A 23,382-nucleotide genomic window follows, 5' to 3' on the forward strand; every position below is an offset into this window, starting at 1 on the left:
AATTTAATTTGATTTTGTTTAAAAATGTTCCACATTTTTTTTTTTTTTGAAAAGGGGGGAATATTGTAGGTGCTGTGCTGACGCAGGATTTTCGGCCGCGTCGCACAGTCACATAGCGTCGCCCCTCAGTGGTCCCATAGCTCGCGCCACCGACCCACGTTTTGTAGTTAGTGAATATAAATAATATATTTTTGTGTAATTTAGAAGAAATATAAAATTTAATTGGCCGCTATCTTTAATTTCATCTCCCTACACACAGCTACACTAAAAATTCTTACTTCGGCATCTATAAAGCATTATTTCCCATATATTTAACCATCAGCTATTTGTACACATTGATCGCAAACCAGTCGAAGCACATAGCCGAATAAATTAACCAAAGATGCGCTTTCAATGGCCCTTATACACATAATGCCTTACAAAATGCAAATCTTTTCATTAAGATTAGCATCTCGCTAGAATGTGGATGGGCAGAATAAAAGTGAAAACCGCCGTATAATCGCAACAAGTTCTGCTTCTCGATGTCCTTTACTAGTGATGTGTAGAGTATCGATAAGTATCGGTAAAGTGAAAGTACAAATTGCATTTGTAATGTCGTGTATGATTTCTTGTAAACAAATACATTACAATATAATATGGTGGTTATAAAGTGATGGATGATATATCCGGCTTATTTTAAATCAGTATACATATGGACATACGCTTTAGTTTTTACACCCTACTCAAACATTATATTTTAATTTTTAATAAACCATCGTCAAATTTCGAAAGCAGCATCTGAATTGTCGATCGCATACAATGATTACGTCTTAACTACTCGTTATAACTATAGTATGACAAGCGCTTATATTTTTGCTTAGTCTTATCTATTATCGATATTGCTATCGGCGCATCCCTATTCCCATCCGTGAAAATAATTTGTACCTTTTAACGAGCCTGCACTTATAAAGCTATGTTAACGATCAAATATTGCCTCCGATAATCAGGCGTGCGTTTTTAAAAGCATACCTTAATAACCATAAATTTGTTTTAAAATAAATAAAAATATTTAACGGAGTTAACCTGTATGATACGGTATTGGTATCTATCTCTATATAGTATAAAACAAAGTTGCTGTTCCATCCGTCCGTCCGGTCCCTATGTTTACTGAAATCTTTGAAACTACGCAACGGATTTTGAAGCGTTATTTTAAAAGTACGAGCGATTCAAGTGGTAGGTTTTAGTATATAATTCGTCAAGTATAAGATAAAGCGGGCGAAGCCGCGGGGAAAATCTAGTTTATATAAACAGCGGAATAGTAAAGCATTTATTTCTCTGACCACTTTGATAAGAGTTTGAAGCGCCAGGTTTTTACACCTTTATAAATTTTAAGCATAGTGAAAAGCTTATTTTATTAGCTGATATGTTATTCTGACAGAAGGCTTTAAAACTTGGTAGACAATATTATGTTAAACTAGTTATGCTCCGCGCTTTTACCCGCATTGCATTGGTCTTAGCGCGATCATAGCTTATAGCCTTCCTCGATACATGGACTATCAAACAGTGAAATATTTTTTTTTTATCAGATCCGTGGTTCGAGATCAGCGCGTTCAAGCGAACTAACAAACGAACTATTCATCTTTAGCGATTATTCACCCTTATAATATTAGTACAGAATATTATAAAAAAACTCATAATATTATTGTTATATACACAGAACAAATAAAGATATATGGAATAATATCATTTATATCATTTATTTTTAATACTGGATTGCCAACTTAAAAAATATTTTAATAACGTAAAAAGACGATTATGCGCAGGACCTGATCACTCGATATAAAATTACACGTCGCAGATCCCTACTGATAGCGCTAATTTGGATATTTATTTCACATGAAACACACCTTTGATACACCGTAATAAGGCATATTATCGTTCAAAGCAATTAGTGGTGAAAAATGATCCTTACCCACGATACGAAATCTCGGGAACCATTAAGTTTTTTGATGCAATTTGCATGCAATATTTATTCTATCGAATAATATCATTAAAAAAGATGAATCATCGAGTCATTAATGAATAATGTGGGGCATTCATTTCATTATCTTCGTTAACGGATTCATATCAGTTCATGTTCTCTTCTTTATAAATTATCACACTCAATAAAAGGGTAAATGATAAGCAAGAATCAAAATTAATGCAGTTAGGTGCTAAAAGGACAACTAAGCAAATATTTGAAGTACTGTAATCACATTATACGCAAATAATATACCTAACCTGATTTACAACTACCTAATTTTTAAGTTCTATTTTACTTCATAATGCTCAAAAATCAGATAGCTACCTAACTACCTTTTAGTCTTCAGATAATACAGTCTGTTATAGACTGTGCTACGAGAGAAACTAAACTTTGATAAGACACCTAGGTACTGATAGCATTATTCATAGATTGCAATGATTACAAAACTACAAAAAAATAACTCAGCTTAATATTTTAATAACAATCAATTCTTCAAAATAACAAATAACCAATTATTAATTCACATTCTACTTGGATAGGAATTCTATGCTATTAGATGCAAAATAAACCAGTTTTTATAATTTCGGCAAATTTTCTATTTCGGACTTAATTGGAAGTAAATTATGGAGTTTTGATTGATATAACATGTTTTGATTGAAATTCCTTTGATATTGAGTTTAGATATGAAATAACTTTCTACATATTTTAAAAAGATTTTTATGATATTTTTAAGGATGACCTAGAAATTTAGTGGGAAAGTCACAAACTACATTATTCGTCATTTTATTCAAAGGAAATAATAAGTTATAAATTGCATGAAATCTGATATTTTTAATGCCAAAGTAAGAGTTAGAGTCTTAATTTTAGTAAGTATAAGGATTTCTGCTTCTACTGACTGCTAAGCCAATTAGAATGTATCTGGATAAAATGATAGATCTAATCTTTAAGATTGTCCTTTGTTTAAATTCTTCAGTTAATAAAATCCTAGTTGAAAATCATAACTATAAAATTAAATTTGTAAGAATGGCTCGTTAAAACGTGAAGCAAGCCGCGGCTCAAAGCTAGCAATAAAATCAATATAAATGAAATTACCAGTACCCATCGTAAATCGTAAAAACTTGTCCAACAAAATGACTCAGGAGCTAAAGCAGCCACACCCACTCCGACAAAATAGTCGCAGATCTGTCGATAGTCGCAGCGCGCGTGGGAAGCGTGAAGGCGTTTGCATTGTTCACAAAATTGTAGGTTTTAGTACCGAAATAGTTTGTTTCGATCGTTTTTAGAGATAAAAGTCTGTATTTAAATGCAGTTAATGTTGTGTTATGTTTTGTTATTGTTGGTTGTGTTGCTTGGTACTAGAAAAAAGTAAAAGATAGAGAGGCACTACTTTCTTATTATGTTCTTGAGAAGATATTTAACACGTTTTTCGTATATTTCTTTACTTTTACTTACAGATAAGCTAACTGGCATGTATGCAGAAGTTGTGAAAGTTCATAGTAGTATTTTATTTCACTAGATAAAAGTATGAAACTATACTTCTGTAGGTAAATTCTATGTGAAAAACTTACGTAGGTACAACAAAATAAAGTCTACCGTGGTAGAGCCGGGACTAGCAGCTAGTAAGTAATGAATTATAAGATTCTCCAAATATAATATAAATATTAAATACTCCTCTTAATGAATATGCATTAGAAACATTATCATTTGCATACACATGTTTACCTTCGGCTCCGCTCTAATTTAGTGTAATTAATACGAATGCAATATACTCATTAAATAAATTTTAGGTTAAGTGCTGGTTGTAAAATACCTTTTCTATTTCTTTTTCGGTGTTATTAAAAGGAAAGTTAATTAAAAATCTAACATAATAAGAGCCGCCGTAATCAAAAATGCTGACTCAAGTTTGGGGTAGACATCCTACTAATACAGGGTTACTTGTAAAACACCAGCAACCTCGCAGGACAAGATAGCTAACATCATATGTAACAACATTTGTTCTACGACTTTTGGCATAACGCAATAAATTATTTTTAAATGATTTTTTAAACTTTTATTGTACTCTCTTAACATTTGTAAGTCTATGTTCTATTCATTATTGGATGGACGACGCGACACCCCCTTCCCCCTCTCGTTCGCTTCTTGTTTACGTAATTTTTGTGAGGCGTAGAGTTTATAATATTCAAACGGAAAATTAAATGAATATTTATTTTTGTATGAAAATAAAATCTAACAAATTATCAAAAGTCGTAGAACAAATGTTGTTGCTTATGATGTTAGCTATCTTGTCCTGCGAGGTTGCCGGTGTTTTACAAGTAACCCTGTATATCTAATAATTATAAATACGAAAGTTTGTTCTGGATGGATGTATGTTACTCTTTCATGCATGACGCAAATACTACTGAGCTGATAACAATGAACTTTGGTATGTAGGTAGGTGAAGGCCCAGAATAAGTCATAGGCAACTGTATTTCCCGAAAATCCCACAGGAACGGGAACTATGCGGTTTTTCTTTGAAAATCCGGGCAAAGAAGCGGTCGGAAATCTAGTTTAAGCTTAAAACTCAAAACAACTACAATTCATATACTTTACACCTTCCTTTTAATTAGATACGATCCTAAAAATCCACATTTAGTAGTATTTGTGGCAAATCTATCAGCAATCATTAACAAATTCATATACCCCGTGCGAAGTCAGGCGAGCAGCTAGTGAACAAATAATTATGATGTCGATACCGGGTCGACTTATCAATGTTGTGTCGTACCTGTCACCTGACGACTCAATCCATTTCACGCAAAAACCCGGAGATATCAGATAGTCGAGTTTTCATCTTAAATTCAATATAACATGCAGGTTAAGATCGTAATCCGGGCGTGATGTGATTAATAAATGGTTTGATATTTTTATGTAAACGCAAGATGTGATCTGTGTTAGCTTAATTTGTAGTCGCTACAGGGACGGAGGTCTCTTTGTGTTTAGGGCATAATAAACTATGATAGGAAAATTTAAAAAAAAAGTTTCATTAATTTAATTAAATAAAAAACGTAAGATCTATACTAATAATATAAATCCGAAGCCGTTTGTTTAAAAGCGCAAATCTCAGAAATAACTAGACCGATTTCAAAACTTCTTTTAACGTTGGATAGGTATGTACGTGATTCCTGCGGTCTATAATAATATGTATTATGTACTACGGGCAAAGCCAGGGCTGGCTGCTAGTGTACATATAAACGAATGTGCGGATATCTGCACGGATCTAGATTGATCGCACCTTGCTGCTGCCGAGGACATGTATATTATTTTCAATTAAAAATGATCTCATGACTTAATCCACTTAATAAAGAATCTGCGTATTGAGTACGTAGTATATATATCTGTCAACTGTGGTATTGATATATAATCTGCGTGTATAATTTTATTAAAATCCTGAATGTCGATGTGCGTGAAGAAATATCCAATTTACTTTGTTTTAATAAATACATACATTGTATGATGTATATTAATTTAAATCTATAATAGCAAAATGTGTTGGTAAGCGTATAACTCCAGAACGGCTCAACCGATTTCGTTAATTCTTTTTTTATAGAAAACGTAAACATGTACCACAGGCGAAGCCAGAGCGGACCGCTAGTTATTTTTCTAAATACATATTTTGTTTGATAGTTAGAAGTGCGTTTTAAGGAAGCGCTCTAGACTCTCACAAAAACTTTACAGATAAAATATCTGATTTAATACACATTTCCATTAAGACCACATTTCTTCAACAAAAAGCTAAAAGTTTCTGTCACCAATGACAGCCACAAGCAGCCGAGTTAAGCTGAACAATAAAATCCAACAAACTAATTGACCAGAGCCAAAACGCTTACTGTCAAATTAAATGACTTTATCGTAAATCACATTAAAGGATTGGGTTTCTAAAACCCGCTTGGCCATGTTAATGCCTGCTTCGATACATTTTATTATGAAACAAATACATTTTGAGTGTTCAAAGACATATGAGTGGAGTCGTAGGTAAGTAATAGTGTAAAGTAATCAACTATTATCATTTGAATGATCAATCATTTTCTATCCGAAAGTTTCAGTTCAAAAACTACTGCATCGATTTGGCTGGAATTGACTATGAAGGTGGAGCCTGTAATTAAATAATCCCACCAAAAACATAAATGTAAAAATTGGAGCCGAGTTCAATCGTTGACTTAATTTGCCAAAAAAAGAAATGATATCTAAATGTGTGCCAAGTTCTGCAGACAGTCCAGAAATTTATTTACAAAAATGTATTAAGTTCTTAGGTTGACTGAAAACTTAATTGTTTTATTTTCCCTTAGAGAACAATGTTTATTCCAAAATATAACTTTTTTAATTTGAATAATATAATTATTTTCACAAAGCAAACAACTAATGACCTATTGAACCCCATAATTTGATGAGGCTAGTTTTTAGAACCTCACAAAATATAAACAGTATGTAAAACTAGCCTCATCAAATTATGGGGTTCAATAGGTCATTAGTTGTTTGCTTTGTGAAAATAATTATAATTATTATTCAAATTAAAAAAGTTATATTTTGGAATAAACATTGTTCTCTAAGGGAAAATAAAACAATTAAGTTTTCAGTCAACCTAAGAACTTAATACATTTTTGTAAATAAATTTCTGGACTGTCTGCAGAACTTGGCACACATTTAGATCTCATTTCTTTTTTTGGCAAATTAAGTCAACGATTGAACTCGGCTCCAATTTTTACATTTATGTTTTTGGTGGGATATCATTACTTTTTGTACAGAAAATTACTCTGCAAATTTGATTTACTTTATAAATATAATACTTTTTATATACGATTTTTTTTTCTTGCGGTTTCTCTGTATGGTTTGTTTAGTATTATTTTCTATATTTTCTTGTATGTTGAATGTCAGCGCACATTGCCCCGTCATTATCTGCAATTTTTTAAACTCGTTTTCTGTTTAAAAGATTACATGATTTTCTAAACATCCAGCGTGAATTTGTACACACACTATTACCAAGATGCAAAGATCGTTGTAGAAGAATCGTCGCCTTACTCCATGACGTTACGGTATTGCCATGACGCGATCTTGAAATTTTACTCTAAACGCGCCTAAAGATGTTTCACTCATATTAATATTACGCAAATTAAATCATTTCGACCTTCGACGAAGCCTTCTTCCATTACACCATTTATGGTAATTATTTTTGCATGCTTGTATAATTGGCTAAACATGTTTGTGCTTTATTAATATAATTGTATCACCATTGAATACCATGTTTAAAGCAAAATAAAGATTTTATTTATTTATTTATTTATTTACACTGAAATTAAAACTAAACTAAACACTCATAAATAAAGAATAAATAAATGTGAATATGTAAAATTATATATTATTTTTAACTGTATGAGCAATAAAGGCAATATTTTTATTACAATTTTCTTTTATTATACGTTTAATAACAGTTTTGAATAAAGAAATCATGCAATCGAAGTAATCCGCCCTAGCGATACTAGCGCGAGTGAGTGTGATGTCAGAGGCGCTTCGAATCTACAGACGTTTCGTCCTAAAATATGTAAACTTCAATAATCTATATCTCAGTTTTGATCTATTTTTTAAGGCTAGTAAGGTGAATATACTATTTTCTTTTTTTTTAAACTTTTCCATTTTTCCATACAAACAAAATTTATGTCATTGAAAAAAAAATTAAATACAAATAAATTCAGTATTTTCTGATTTTTTCCTTTGTACACTCACTATTACCTAGTTGATAACAAAATTTGAACTTTCTAGGTCATCTGGAAGTGGGTTAGGTTTTGTATATGTCTATAAGTCAGTCAGTCTTAAAAATTGCGATTTTTGGATATTAATATCTACGCAACTGTTTAATCTGTATTTATGAAATTTAAGGTTCTTGTTTATCTTGAGGTCCTCTTGATATGTACCAAATTTGGTTTATATAACTTAAATAGTTTTCGAGTTATAAGGGGGTGAAAAGTGGCTCGAAATGGTTCGTGTAAATATATACACACGGCTGCTGCTCGCCAGTTCTCTTCGCTTGAACTCGGCTTGACACGCTGCCGCGTGTCTAGATCAACGAAACTTATTTGTCATCCGATTGTATAATACACACATTTTATGCATAGGTAGCTACCTACCTGTGGTAGTTACATACAATTTTAACATTTTTCACGGTAGAACATTTATTTGAGTGGTGTGGCAATTCGCAGAGTTCGCAAAGCATTTGTCATAAAAAATTTTTTATTAAAAATTTCAAATAGTTCTGAACTAAATAAGTTATGATACAGATCCGAATTATGCTATAATACGTCTGGTATATCATACCTCGTTTAGAAGATAAAAATAATGATAAAAAGAAAGTATTGAAGTGAAGCTACTTTAGGCGCTTTGAGTGTAAAATTTCAAAGTCGCGTCATGGCAATACCGTCACGTCATGGAGTAATGCAGCGATTAAGTAGTATTTTTGTATCTTTCTGACAAGTGTGCTCGGCACACACGCTCTTTCTTTAAAATTTTACTGTGCTTTACAATCCATACTTAAACCCTTATTTAGCGGTAATTGAAGTCAAGATAATGAAACAATTCCAACATAACACTTCTTCTTTATTACGCTTGCATGCATGCTTCATGTACTTAAAATACCGCGGGAAAAATTACAATTTAATCATGATGTTATCTTCTGGAAAAGAATTAAGCTTACAAAAAGGACAAAATCACTGGATGAGTAGCGGTGTTTTTGCGGTCACAGGGCTGCGGTAATATTTATTGCCTTGAAGTTTTTTGTTGCTTTATGAGTTTTGGTATTGCATACTAATTTGTTTTTTGATAAAGATTTTAATTTCCTGCTACTGACACAAAGTCTAAACTCTAATGCATGAATTTTGAAATTTCAAACTCAAAACTCAAACTCAAACATTTATTTATTCAAATAAACTTCTTCGAGAAGCACTTTTGAAACGTCAACGTTTGAAATTTGAGATGATATTTATACTATAAATGCTTCTAGCTTATACCAATATTAGAATTGGGAAGGCTTAAATATTGTGGCTTATGCGCCTAAAATTTGATAAATATCAAGAATGAAAATATATTTTGAAGGCTTCAAAATAATAAGTATTTTTGTGCATTAATGGTAACTCAAAAATCGCTGATTTCGAACATGCCTTAATACATACTCTCTTCCTTTATAGGCTACTATTTATTTGTACTAGATCAATATTAAATAACTCAACAGCCCTAGATTGAAATAATCCGTAACGTCGCGTCCAACGATCGGACAGGCGTAATGAGAGGTCCATTACATTCGTTTTGCGGTGAACGACCACCCGGGTGATGTCTTACTTATGTATAATTTACAAATGAAATTATAGGAAAGTTTTATCTGAGTTTGAAAACACTAGAATGGATTCAATGCCATTGTGATATACAGTTAAATTTAATGAACTTATTTTGAACTAGCAGTCAGCTTTGGATTTACAGTTGTATATAATATACGTAATATAAAACCTATATCATTCAGGAATCACGTATATATCCAACAGTGAAACAATTTTTGAAATCGGTCTTGTAGTTCCTAACCAGTAGCGCGTTCAATCAAACAAACAACAACTTTATATTATGCAGTTTAAATGGGCATGGGAACCCAATCTCGAAGTTTATCAAATGAAATATATTTTCTACTTTACAGGGGAATTTTACTGGCTAGGCTTGTACTAGAGCTCTAAATAAAAAATGTATTTCAGAGACCGATATTAAATCCGCAGCACTAGTCAAAAAAACATGTGTAGATAAAACATTCATCATACAATCAATCTCACAGATTTAATAACATCCCAAAATACTAATACATCATCGTACCAAACTAATTACTTCCTGACTGTGTTTAGAGGATAATAAACTATGTCCATTTCAATTTCATATTTCATTAATGGAGAATGTTTTCATTGTTACACGAGATACGATAAAATGGTTTCATTAAATTTTAGCCTTCTTTTGGGAGGAACTAAAACTGATGATACCTAATGATGAGCTGACTGAAAGAAACATTTACTCATCTATTATGTTCCCATATTTTATACTAAGTACAATATTTTTAGCTTTTACAGGTCAGGACTTTACTTTTTCCTGTGATTGTGTTAATTATAAGCTATATTGACATTGATAATATATTACGTACTCATACATTAATAACATAGATACTTGTATCACTTATTACTATCAATATTAAAGATTCATAAAAATTAAATAATAGCATTCTCGGAAGTTGTAAAACAATGAAAACATGGCGTAACCACATTCATCAATCAGAACAAGCCACTACGTTCCTTTGTAGTTTTATGCGATTTCATTAACATATTTGTATATTAATTTCTCATGTACCTATTACTTGCTTTCTCTGCAATAGTGTTTTACAATAATTTACTAAAAAGGGAAACTAAGACAGTAATATATAATACACATATTATGTGATATAGGATTTTTGAAGTGAAATTTAGTGTAACATTTTTTCGTTACGCGTGACATTTTTCCGTTACGCGCCATCTTTCTGTTATCCCTACCACGCGTGATTCGACGTATTTCTGTAAAGTTGCATATATAGTAAATTATTTTTTGAAAAATAAGGTCATAAAGAAGTTTCACTTCTTACGTGTGTACACTTAGTACACGCACACATTTTTTTCCCCTCCTCTATGTTATTAAAATACCTATCTGTTTATTAGTTAACTATAAATGTATCCTCTACAAAGCTTTTAAATATGATTTTAATCCATAATTTTGATAAGACCAAACTTTGTAATGAAAACGTAACCTAACTTTAATCAAAGCTATCTGGAGTCTGCACTAAAGGTATATAATCTTATATAAAATTTCCGTGTCATGTTAGTTAACATACTCCTCCAAAACGGCTGGACCGATTCTCATGAAATTTTCTGTGCATATCGGGTAAGTCTGAGAATCAGCCAACATGTATTTTAATTTACACCCCTAAGTGATTAGAGTAAGGCAGAACAACGTTTGCTGGGACAGCTAGTATACATAAAGTACTAGACTTTTTACTGTGCCTAACGAACATAAAAAATAATAAGATTCAGTATGATTACAAAGTTGTATCAATATTTCAGAAGATAAAATCTCAATGTCTAGTACAAAATCAGCAATAACAGTTGTTTATCTTCACATAGGCGTTTAAATGAAGCCAAGAAAATATAACCAGTATTAAGCCTACAGTCTCATAAAATACGTTTTCATAACACTCATAAATATCGTAAGATTTCATATAAATTTTTCATATGTAGTTATAAATTCTTGAAGGTAACGTAAAATACATATTGCGTATGTTTTTTAAATTATCAAAGTTATTATTAGGCGCCAGCTAGACGTAAAGTTGATTAAGTCTTGTTAACTTTACGTGGGAAAAATAAGTTAAAAAAAAATAGAAAAACTTTTTTTGATACATTGCATTATTTTTATGAAAGCTCTCAATAGTTTTGCAAAGTTCTCGTGTGTCTCTCTCTCTCAAAATATTGTGCTATATAATATGATAAAGACTAACTTACTTTTTTTAATCCTCCATTCATAATGAATCTTTGTGTTCAAATGATTCACAAAAAGCACGTTTCAATAAATAAGTTTGTATACCTAATGTGTAAAAGGATAAAAAAGCGATTGTTTGTAAGACAAGCTTTCGCTTTCAGAGGTTAAATAGTAAATACCGCCTGAAATATTGTGTAATTCTAATTTCAATAACTATAAATAAAATAATATAGTAGTACCATTATCCTTATAGGAATAAGCTACCTATAATCTTTGGAGATCCCCCTTAACATTAAGTGATCACAGATGGTAGGTCAAACAAACGAGTTTGTTTTATGAATAAAGATATATTATCTACTCAACACCTGTTTTCCACCATATTCTTACTGGAACTTACCTGAAACAAGGAATAAGAAATTAATTTTTCATACAAATTTAATATAACTAAGTAACAATAAAAAAAATCTGAAAATCCTGTGTTAATAAATCTGAAAATTGTGTATCTCTTATTACTGAACGTAGCTTTTATGCATTCCGATTTTATATCCCTATAGGTAAAATAGGTTAAATGAAAATAATGTAAACAAAATATAGGGTTTCTTAATAAACTGCAATATTCTGCAAATCCAATCATACGTTAATATTACGAAGGTTCCAATATTAGGAAGGTTCAAATCCTAAGTTAAAATCTAAACATATAACCACATAATATATCTGTCACATTAATTTAGTATTATTACAAACATCCTATCGCACTCTACAAAATAAAACCAATTTCATCGCAAATAATAATGCAGATTTCCAATAGTAATTAAATACACAAGTTTACACAAAATCTATTAAAGTACATCTTTCTAGAACTCGATAGATTGCGATAAGATCAGCGAGTTACATAGAAGCTGTAAGCATTTTGTTGTAAACTCAAACTACACTATAAAACAAGATTATTTCTGGAATAAAGGTAATTCTAGTGAGTAGAGCCATTTACTTAAATATAGATCAAGTATTTTTGACTGACCGGTTGGCTTGGTTGGTAGTAGAACTGCCTTCCAAGCCAGAAGTCGTGGGTTCGATTCCCACCCGGGGCAAATATTTGTGTGATGAACATAGATGTCTGCTCTGTGTCTGGGTGTTAATTATCTATATAAGTATTTATTTAAAATTATATATTATGTATGGTTATTAAAGGGTTATTAGCATCTGGTTTCCATAACATAAGCGAAAGCTTAGTATGGGATCAGATCGTGCCGTGTGTGAAAATTGTCCTGAAATATTTAATTTTTAATTTTGTATGAGATATAAATAATACCTAGTACCTATGAGTGCGTTGGTGTTCAATAGTTCACGTTTTCTGTTATAAAATGAAAATGATGAAAAATAACAGTATTATTGAATGCATATAAATGTATTCGGTAGTCAAATTGCCTACTTATCATTTTATAAAGAGGAAATCCCAGCTTTATCATAATTTTGTCTTTAAATAATCTCCTAAATTGAAGGCAGTATAAATTGAGAGGAATTATAAATGAAAAATGAATATATCAATACAGATCCTCTTATTTATGCAGCTATTATTAATCACTATTAACTAGTTAAGTACCTACCTATTCACCTGTGGCAAAAGTGAACATCTGAGTATTATACCGATTCAAAAGCGCAAAAGAAGTTTATTTGAAAAAATAATAAGTTCGAGTTTCAGTTAGAGTTTATAAGCGTTAAAAAAGCCGCTTCCTCCCTTGCTATGGGACATATACTAAAATGTGGCAAATGAAACAACGTAAGCCGGTTCCAAACAATTATTATTGAAATAACAAGATGTTATCTGCTAACTGGAAACTTATACCGTTGTTTTTAAATGGACCGGCTTGTTTCTTTGTAAATATTGCTAATTTGCAAGTACATAAGAACCAATAGGTAACTAACCAGTTAAAGAATCTTCTAAGATCACTTTTATATCTTTAAAACTTTATTATTATGGTTGAGGTTTATTAATATCAGTTGGGTAATTTCTCTTATGTTACAGGAAAGCATAAGATGTGTGTTTGATAGTAATTGCTACGTAGTATTAATAAACACAGGTACCTAATTAAGTTATCTGTTGTAATAGATCACAGAACAGGTAAAGTAAAGGATAGACGTTTGTTGAACTACACTTTTTAGTTATCTGATAATAATATAGCCAGTATGATTTACTAGATCAGTGTATTATCACAGATAATATAATGCCATAGGTAGTAGGTTCAAATCAAATATAATTTATTATATATTTTAATTGAAAAAATACGCTGTTGACTGTGTTTTAGCAAACTAAATAAAGCATAAATCTATCAATCCATTTGAGCAGATCATATAAATGATTTTAATTAAGATAAATTACACTTTGCCAGCCCCAGAATAAAATTAAAGGCGAATTCTTCGAGACAAAAAGATATGCCTTCCATTTCCTTAACAGATTAAGAGAATAGATCGCATTATTTCGTAGGTCACACGCAAAATACTCATTTACAAGGTGAACTACAGTTAAAAGAAAAAGAAACATGAATACAATTCTTTAGGCTGTCCAAAGTCCATTGAATGAGCTTTTTCGCATAATCAATGTATGTTAATACTGTTTAAACTTTAAATCATTAGTTACGTTTTTTTGATCCCAAACCTATAGAATATCACTACATCTACGTATATTTATTATACGTATAGTATAAAACAAAGTCACTTTCTCTGTCCCTATGTCCCTTTGTATGCTTAAATCTTTAAAACTGCGCAACGAATTTTGATGCGGTTTTTTTAATAGATAGAATGATTCGAGAGGAAGGTTTTAGTATATTATAATTTATTAGGTTTTAGACAAAGCGGGCGAAGCCGCGGGCGGTAAGCTAGTTGTTTATATAACCTACTAGCGGTCCGCCCCGGCTTCGCCCGTGGTACATATTTCGCAATAAAAGGTAGCCTGTGTCTTTTCTCGGGTATCAAAATATCTCCATACCAAATTTCATGCAAATTGTTTCAGTAGTTTATTATATTAGATGTAGTAACGGACAGACAGACAGAGTTACTTTCGCATTTATAATATTAGTATGGATTAATCACACACATACTCAAGAACCGACTTAAAAAAAGGAAGAGGTTCTTTTAGGGATTTAGTTTTTTTTATTGATATTTGGTACCTTCCGTGCGATATGACAATTTGAAAGTACCTTGTTTAGTTTTTTTCAATAATTATGTGTACCACAGATAATATAATAGTATACGGTTTTGCTATATTTTGTGAAATGCACTTGAATAGTGTTAAAATAAATAGATATTTCGATCACAACAGTAGCTATGTAATCCCAAATCGGTTGTCACGGAAGCGTATCGGTCACGGCGCGTGCGCAGGGTCATGTGATCCGATCGCTTTGTGATTCACACCGACATTCATTGAAGTATTGGTGTAACTTTACACATGCATGTGTGGACAATCTTTAGTATACTATGCACAGATAGCTAGAGGCAGAAAAAGGAATATAGTTTACTAGCTGCGCACCCGCTAAGACCAATAGGAACGGAGCCACGTCCGTTCCTATTGGTCTTAGCGTGATGATAGCCTTCTTCCTTTAGCCTTCTTCGAAAAACAGGCTATCTAACACCGATAGAATTTTTCAAATCGGAACAGTAGTTCCTGAGAATAGCACGTTCAAACAAATTAAAGAACAAACAAACTCTTCAGCTTTATAATATTAATATAGATTGGATTCAGTTTAGTTGAATCAGGTTTAGGATGCTTTTCCACCAATAATGTGCGAGGATGAGTAGCGAGGAATGCGTTTGTAAAGAACCAATCTTATCGCTTCATAGTTTGAAGTTTGAGGCCTTTAGCGTTTGAATTGATAGCGTTTATTGTGCGCCAGTCACATCATTTCTAACCCTCATTCTATAGTCGTCTTTCATTTCCACAAGATAATGTAGCCTATTTTTTTCAAAGTGGGGAAATCTTGCATATTACCCACAGCCGGGGAATAAGCCATGGGTTACGTCCGATTCTTGGAATTCTTCGCGACCAAGAGAATGTAGCCTGGGTTCGCTCCAGGTTTAACCTGTTCATGCTTAAACTAATAAGAAGGTAATAATGAATACAAAATAAGTAAAAGACACGAGGTATACTTCACATTCACACAGGTGCGTTCATTTAAATAACACAGATAATAATAATCTGTTAGATAGAATTTAAACTGATTTAAATACTAATTCGTTTCTCGTTAAGATTAAAAAATAAAAACTACTATTTGATCTTTTCCCAAAGTTAATAAATATATCACATAATTTTTCCCATATCTGATAAAAGTTTGAACATACGGTTATTTGTTGATACAACAACACCTTTACTAATCCATACTAATATTATAAATGCGAAAGTAACTCTGTCTGTCTGTCTGTCTGTTACTCAATCACGCCTAAACTACTGAACCAATTTTCATGAAATTTGGTATGGAGATATTTTGATACCCGAGAAAGGACATAGGCTACTTTTTATCCCGGGAAAATGACGCAATCCCGGAAATCCCACGGGAACGGGAACTATGCGGGTTTTTCTTTGACTGCGCGGGCGAAGCCGCGGGCGGAAACCTAGTTTAAACTAAAAGATTTAATGAAAAGTAATTTTTTTTTGGTTTGTTTCTCATAGTTAAACTGAAAAACTACTTAGCCGATTTTGAAAAAATTTCCACTAGTAGAAAGATACATTATTCCTGAGTGATAAAGTCTATATTTTATTGTATTTCAAATCAAACGGAACTAAGGAGTGGCTCCTTTATAAAACCTCAAAATAGAAATAACGACATATGGCGCACTATGAATGTAAATGCGATTTATCAAGGGAAAACCGTATGAAATCTTTTTGTTATCTTATGTAATGTATCTGTTATGGTCAAGTAATAAATATAGACATTTTATATAATGACTAGTGCCCCAGGGTATATGTAACAAAGGAACAAGGCCACGCTCTATGTATATTTTATTCCGCTCTACATAGCTTTTTATGCTTCTAATTATTTTTATCTTATTTCTACTAATATAATAAACGTTAAAATTTGTAACTACGCATGATCAATTACCCTTTCACACAAAAAAGCTAGCCTACTTTTCAATATGATACCACGTGCAAAAAATCTGGCATATTCTGGAAAAATATGGAATTTAAAAAAAAACGCGGGAATTATCAATAATGCCCATACATTACTTGGTCCATGACACATATACATATATACAATTACATCACGCATGCAAGTGAATAGCAAGCTTTTATTAACACAAAAACTTGATGTATCGTACATGGTACGTATTAATGTGGTATCAACATTGAGATAATATTACTACGTATGGAGGAGACACCACGAACAAAATCTGTGCGCCATTTTTTTGCTCTAACTAAGTTTTAAAAATTATTATCTAGTTAGGTACTTACCGATAAAAGTTATTCCTTTGCACGTTTCCGTATTATTTGTATTATTTGTGCAATATCGTAACACACACGAAGGCATATTTGATGCGTTTCACTTTAAAACAAATAAAAAATGAGCGTGCAGTTACGCCATATGGCGTATGTTGAGCGGAACATAAGTGATGTAGGCGGTGTCGTCTCCATATGTATATCTCAATGGGTATTAACCAAGTATTAACTAATATGACGATGTGTAGGCATGGGCTAGCCTTCGAATATTTTGTTTTATGTGTTTTGTAACTACAAATTGGTAAATTGATACTAGTGTGTGTAATTGTAAAGTTTATTTTTATGTTTTTTGCGAGTTATTGACTCTTTAATGAACTTAATAACTTCTATAGCAATGTAGGCATGTATTTAATCAAAATATTAGGAAAACGTGGTAAGAGCTATATGTATAGGAAATGAATGGTATATCTCCGTTATACTTAAAATCTTAAGAAAAGAAGTGTTATTTTTTGCATAGAAAGTTTTATAAAGATAACATAATACTATTCTAGTAGACAGTAGTATTAGGATGTTTTAGCAATGATAGACCTACTCACATTTGATTTTTCAATATAATTTCAGGTTGCGTAAAGAAAATGATAATTTACTTTCGACCCTTTTGTTAAAATGATACCCATATGAGTAAATCCACAAACACGTTCAATCAAAAGAGAATACTCTAGTTTTTACATCAATGTGTTTTATTTTTACTTAAGAATTTAAATTAGAAATTAGCAACACCACCTAGTGAGCGCCCTTATAGGGAGATTTATATAACTTACGCCTTAGCGCGTAATGAGCTACATGCCGCCAATTATCTGTATTTATTAGACTATACTAGCTAGTTCACGTGGATTCGCACGTGTTCTATTAATCTGTTTATACCTTCTTCTATACCTACTTCAATATAAACGGGATAAGCAAAGTTTTCACGATCATGTATGTTTATTAGTACTAACATGGTAAAATTTTGTTGTATTATATAAATAATAAATATTTTTGGAAACTAAATATTATTCTAAGTAGGTATTCAAAGCATTACATCTTTAACCTATATACTATATAGCCTAGATAGGTATATCAGTATCTTATACATATACATAAAAATATGTCGACATCAACTTTATGTAAATACCAATATCAAAATTCATCAATATCCGTTCAGCATAACATAACAAACATACAGTTACTTTCATACACATTACATATTTATGCATGTACCTAACTATATTATCACAGTATACAATACACACTCCATACAAAGTAAACAGAAGCTTTTTAAAAAGCAATATCCGAATTCTCTTAACCCACCTGCAGTAACCTTCGAGAGATAGACAAACATACAAACATAACATACCACTGTGAAATTCAACACAGCTATCTCTCTCTAACATATGGTCTTTGTGTAAGATCGAAAGGGAGAAAAACGGAGGTAAGTGTGAAACCGCTTAGTCTAAAAATGTTGTCGTAGAATTTAAGTGGATTGGTTTTTTACCTTTTGATTGACAATTTTAAAGTAGGTTTTTACTGTATATTCTGTGTAGACTATAGGTATAACCTATAAATAGAGTACCTGTTTTAAACCAAGAAAATATGCGTTTCAGTAAAAAAGCTTGCGTATTAAAAGCTTGTTCCGCATTTCTGATTTGATTGATTTTTGTGTTTTTTTTCCAGATTTTTAGTGTTTATACAAGAAGTAGCTTAAATATAAGCAACTACCTGTGCCGCGCGGTTTCACCCGCGTGGCTTCGCTCCTGTTGGTCTTAGCGTGATAATAATATATAGCCTATATTACTCGTGGATAATAGTGAAGAATTTTTAAAATCGGTCCAGTAGTTTATGAGACTATTCATTACAAACAAACAAACAAAGTTTTCCTCTTTATAATATTATTGTAGATAATTTTTCGTTAATTGTATCAAGGTCTATAAGTTAATTTTCACATTTACTTAATTTGAATTAAGAGATTCAACATTCTTTTCTTCACAATTTATCAACACGTCCTTATCGAATTATAAACGCTATTTTTCTTCATTATTAAAAACCAATTATATCGTGTAATTATAAGGACATTACAATAATTCATTGAATTATGCAAGAACATAATATATTACATGCAGCCATCATTTATTCATTCATTCAATTAGAGAAATTGTCATTAGCCTCGCAATTTGTATCCTTCGCTCGACGTTATCGTGTCTTTGATGTCGATAGTGTTGCGCTTTTATCGATAAAATATACAAATTGCGTTTGCTAAAGCTAAGGTCGGCAAAAGTATTTTTATGTTTGTTTGTGGTCGTTATGCTTTCACACCTAATTAGCATTACGGATTGTGAAATAAATTGCTTTCAATAAAAACTTGTATCTTGCATTCTTTTATTTTACTATTTTCAACTGGGTTAACATTTTTGGTCAATCGATTATTTCAATTTGAAATCTTTGAAAACAGGTCTTTAAAAATTAGTCAGTGTGAAAGCTCTTTAATTAAAAATGTACTTAAGTATTTTTATATTACGTTAATTTACCAACATATTTAAAAATTTAACATTTAAGAGGTTTGTTAAAAAACTTCTTACAATACCTGTAGGTACAAACAAATATCCAGAAACAATTTTAAAGCTTTACAAGTACTCAGATGACATTCCTCATAAACTTTTTCCCTACTTAATCTCCGTATATCGATAAACGATAAACATCGATACCAAAACATCACTAGGCTGCGCCTGCGCATCATAATTTACATCCATCCAATTTATAGCCCCCGCGCACGCACCGAATCGACTTATTTATAATCTATAGCACAGTGTGTGCATTCCTTTGTAATAACCAATTTTGAACTTTCATACATAATTAACAATTAACTCCTGTTACACACGATATATGCTTCTTTATAGTTATTTTGCGTAGAGGTAAAAAGCTGTGTTAAAACTTATCTATACTAATATTATAAAGCTGAAGAGTTTGTTTGTTTGAACGCGCTAATCTCGGAAACTTCTGGTCCGATTTGAAAAATTCTTTCGGTGTTAGATAGCTCATTTATCGAGAAAGGCTATAGGCTATATATCATCACGCTACGACCAACATGAGTGTAGCCACGGGGGTGAAACCGCGCGGAGAAGCTAGTAAATCATAATCTCGCGAGTACGATTGTCATGTAATCAAAATGATTGCACGGGGTATGTTATGTGTTCAGATTTTGTATGTCAGATAGATAACAGCTTGCTGTAGCTTACGGTGAATTTCATCTTAGTTGTTCATAGTAAGCTTTTTCGATTTTCATAATGAATTAATTATTAAGAGATAATACAATAAATATCTGAACTCATAATATAGGAAGTTTTATCAAATGTAAGGTTCTTTATTCACATTCACTTTTTATATCGTCCTTTAATTAAATTTCCTTTGTGATAAATGACAATGTCGGAATCACGGTGCATAACATGTGCAGGAAGGATGGAGGGAAGCCCTATGGAGTTGCCCGGTTGCGCACATACCTTTATTTTGTATTTTTAAAATCTAGATGAGTCGATACATATCAAACTCCGGTAAGTCCACTCCCTGCCAAAATTGAGATAACAATGGCGCCAATTTTGAATTGTAAAACTAAACCAGTCTGTACTTTTCAAAGTTAGGTAAGTCAATCGTATTTCTATTAAAATAAGGTTTAAAGTAAATGTTTTTTTTCAAACTCCGGTATGTCCCTCGACAGTGGTTTATCAAACTCAGGTAAGTCCATTTCGACCAATCACAGCGCAGTATGGCACTAAAATGGCTGCCATTTCTCTCAATTTTGTTGAAGCTAACAGGTGTGACCAATGCTTATAAATCGTTTTAATTGATAAATGATGGAAGAAAACAGTTTTACTATAGAGGTGGTGGTTCTAGACAAAGCAAGGAAAAAAACAATACCAAAAGCTAAAACAGACAAGGCTCAGAAAACAGCTAAAAGATAAATGAAACTCGACGCACAGCACACGCACAGTAGTTATTCCCTGCCAGCCAGCCAGGGCCGTACCGAGATTTTTTCAACCGTTTTGATTTATTGACCCCTCTCTTTGCCCAGCAGTGGGATGATAAAGGTTAATAATAATAATAATTTGTATCTTTTAATTTACATATTTTATTTTAACGTCCAATACTTACAACGCGACGAACTATCTACCCATTTCCACCACCTCAGTACGTCCCAAAACTGAGTTCTATCAAATCCCTGTAAGTCCATTAGAGATTTTTCAAATTCCTGTAAGTCCAAACCGATGTTTTTCAAAACCCGGTAAATTTTGCTGGTACATATCAAACGCCTGTATGTCCAGATTTAAATCTAATTTTGTGGCATAATCATCAAGTAATACATTTCTTTTTCTTCGTAAAAATAATTCTAATGTATTATATTATATCCGTCATAAATTATAAAGGTCCAAACATATTGATTTTTTAAGTTATTAAAAATACCTCGATTCCCACATTTCTGTTAGAATGGACATACCGGAGTTTGATATGTATCGACTCAGATATCAATTTGTCCAACAAAATTTACTGAAATTGAAATCGTGTAAGCCACTTCATAAGAGCTGTTATAGTTACTAGGACTGGAATTTTGTTCTTGAATGAAACACTATCGGGTAATTATTGAAATGTACCTGTGCTTATATACCTTATATGTATTTAAATGAAGATAAAGCTTATCAATTTAGCATTTTTATATCGAATATACTTTATTTAAAAAACATAACCTAATTAAATATAACGAAATGTAGTTTCAATTATCGATTGCACATAATATTTATTACAAACTAATAGTCGATAGGAAGATAAAAACTCGAGACTTAAATGTTAACTTCTTATGGAGAGATATGTGCATTCTACCGTTTTATTTAGCAACATGCAAATTAATTTAATTACAGTAATTAATAAAAAGTGGAACGCAAAGTATCAGATTGCAAAATATCTTTGGTTAATCAATGTATATTTTTATGGGAAAGCGAAAATCGATTTCATTACAAATTGCTATAATTTGTAAAGTTACAGTTAAAGTTGCATAACTCTTTTACTTTTGAACTCAAACCACAACTATTTTGTAGTTCAAACATTTATTTGTTCAATTAGGCATCTTCTAGAAGCACTTTAGAATAATCATAAAATAATTTTACCATTAACCACCTTCAGAAGGACAGGAAACGACTACTCGAAACTATGTGAAAAACCGAAAAGTTGGTAAATATCTCATTATTTTTATCTCTAGAATTTTTAATTAGTATAATCATGCTCTGAAAACGATCTTGTTAATCAAATCCTGTTTAATATACAGTTTGCTCCAGATCGCCTGTAATCGATACGATTTTCATAATATTGCAATTAAAATTTCAAAACAGTCGCAGTAGGTTATTAATGTGGATATGTAAATGCCAATCTTGGACGTAGTGCGTGCAATTTGTATATTAATTGCTAATTTACGCCCGCGGCTGCGTTTACTTTTAAGAAGATACGTCATGTTGGTCACGTCTGCGCCAATTTGCTGAGCTATTTCTTATTTTAAGTTCCTTTTTACTGATTTTAATATTGGTTCGATGTACATATTTTAAGCATTTATGTTATGTTTAATTTACATATTAAATTATATTTATGAAGTGTGACTGAAATAATAAATTTAAGATGTCAAATATTAGTGGATTTAAATTGGGATTTTATATGTTAGCATAATTGTTTGTAAAATAACTCGTAATTAATATTTTCTTGGTTATATGGGAAGATACTTCTCTCGAGTAAATAAGAGCAGTAAATACCTACTCTTGACAGAAGTATAACAAGATTTTGGCTATTACAATACATTTTTATTGCAAAAAAGTGTTTAAGAAACCTCTATTAGCACGAGTTAACGCTACAAAAAGCTTTTAAATAAATCATTTATTCACAATACACGCATCAATCAAGCCGAGAAAAAGCTCTGCACGAAACAGTAGCGACACGATACCATCGTCATGTTCCCGCCAGCGACCATGTTGTTCTTGTTTTTTTTATTCCTATCAGGCAAATGCATCTCTCTGTTATGCCGCGCAAACTGCGCAAAATAAAACCACCACTAATTGAGTTATAAAGCGTCTATGACTGTGTGTTTTATAAATACCAACGATAATTATTATTATAGAAATATGACATCCATACTTATTCCATACTTAATATTATAAATGCAAAAATGCTCTGTCTGTCTCTCTGTTACTCAATCACGCATTAACTACTGAACCAATTTGCATGAAATTTGGTATAGAGATATTTTGATACCCGAGAAAGGACATATAGGCTACTTTTTACCCCGGGAAATAGGATAGGTTTTATCCCGGAAATCCCACGGGAATGGGAACTATGC

General features: G+C 31.8%; 1 protein-coding gene across 4 annotated transcripts in view; it reads right to left on the reverse strand.

Annotated features, from left to right (window-relative positions):
- The window catches only part of LOC123699060 (protein prickle-like), a 122,498-nt gene that overhangs the window by 89,315 nt on the left and 9,801 nt on the right, over nucleotides 1-23,382 (reverse strand). The gene's annotated exons all lie outside the window — the stretch shown is intronic.

The sequence above is a fragment of the Colias croceus genome, chromosome 17 (assembly GCF_905220415.1).
Source record: "Colias croceus chromosome 17, ilColCroc2.1".
Taxonomy (NCBI): Eukaryota; Metazoa; Arthropoda; class Insecta; order Lepidoptera; family Pieridae; genus Colias; species Colias croceus.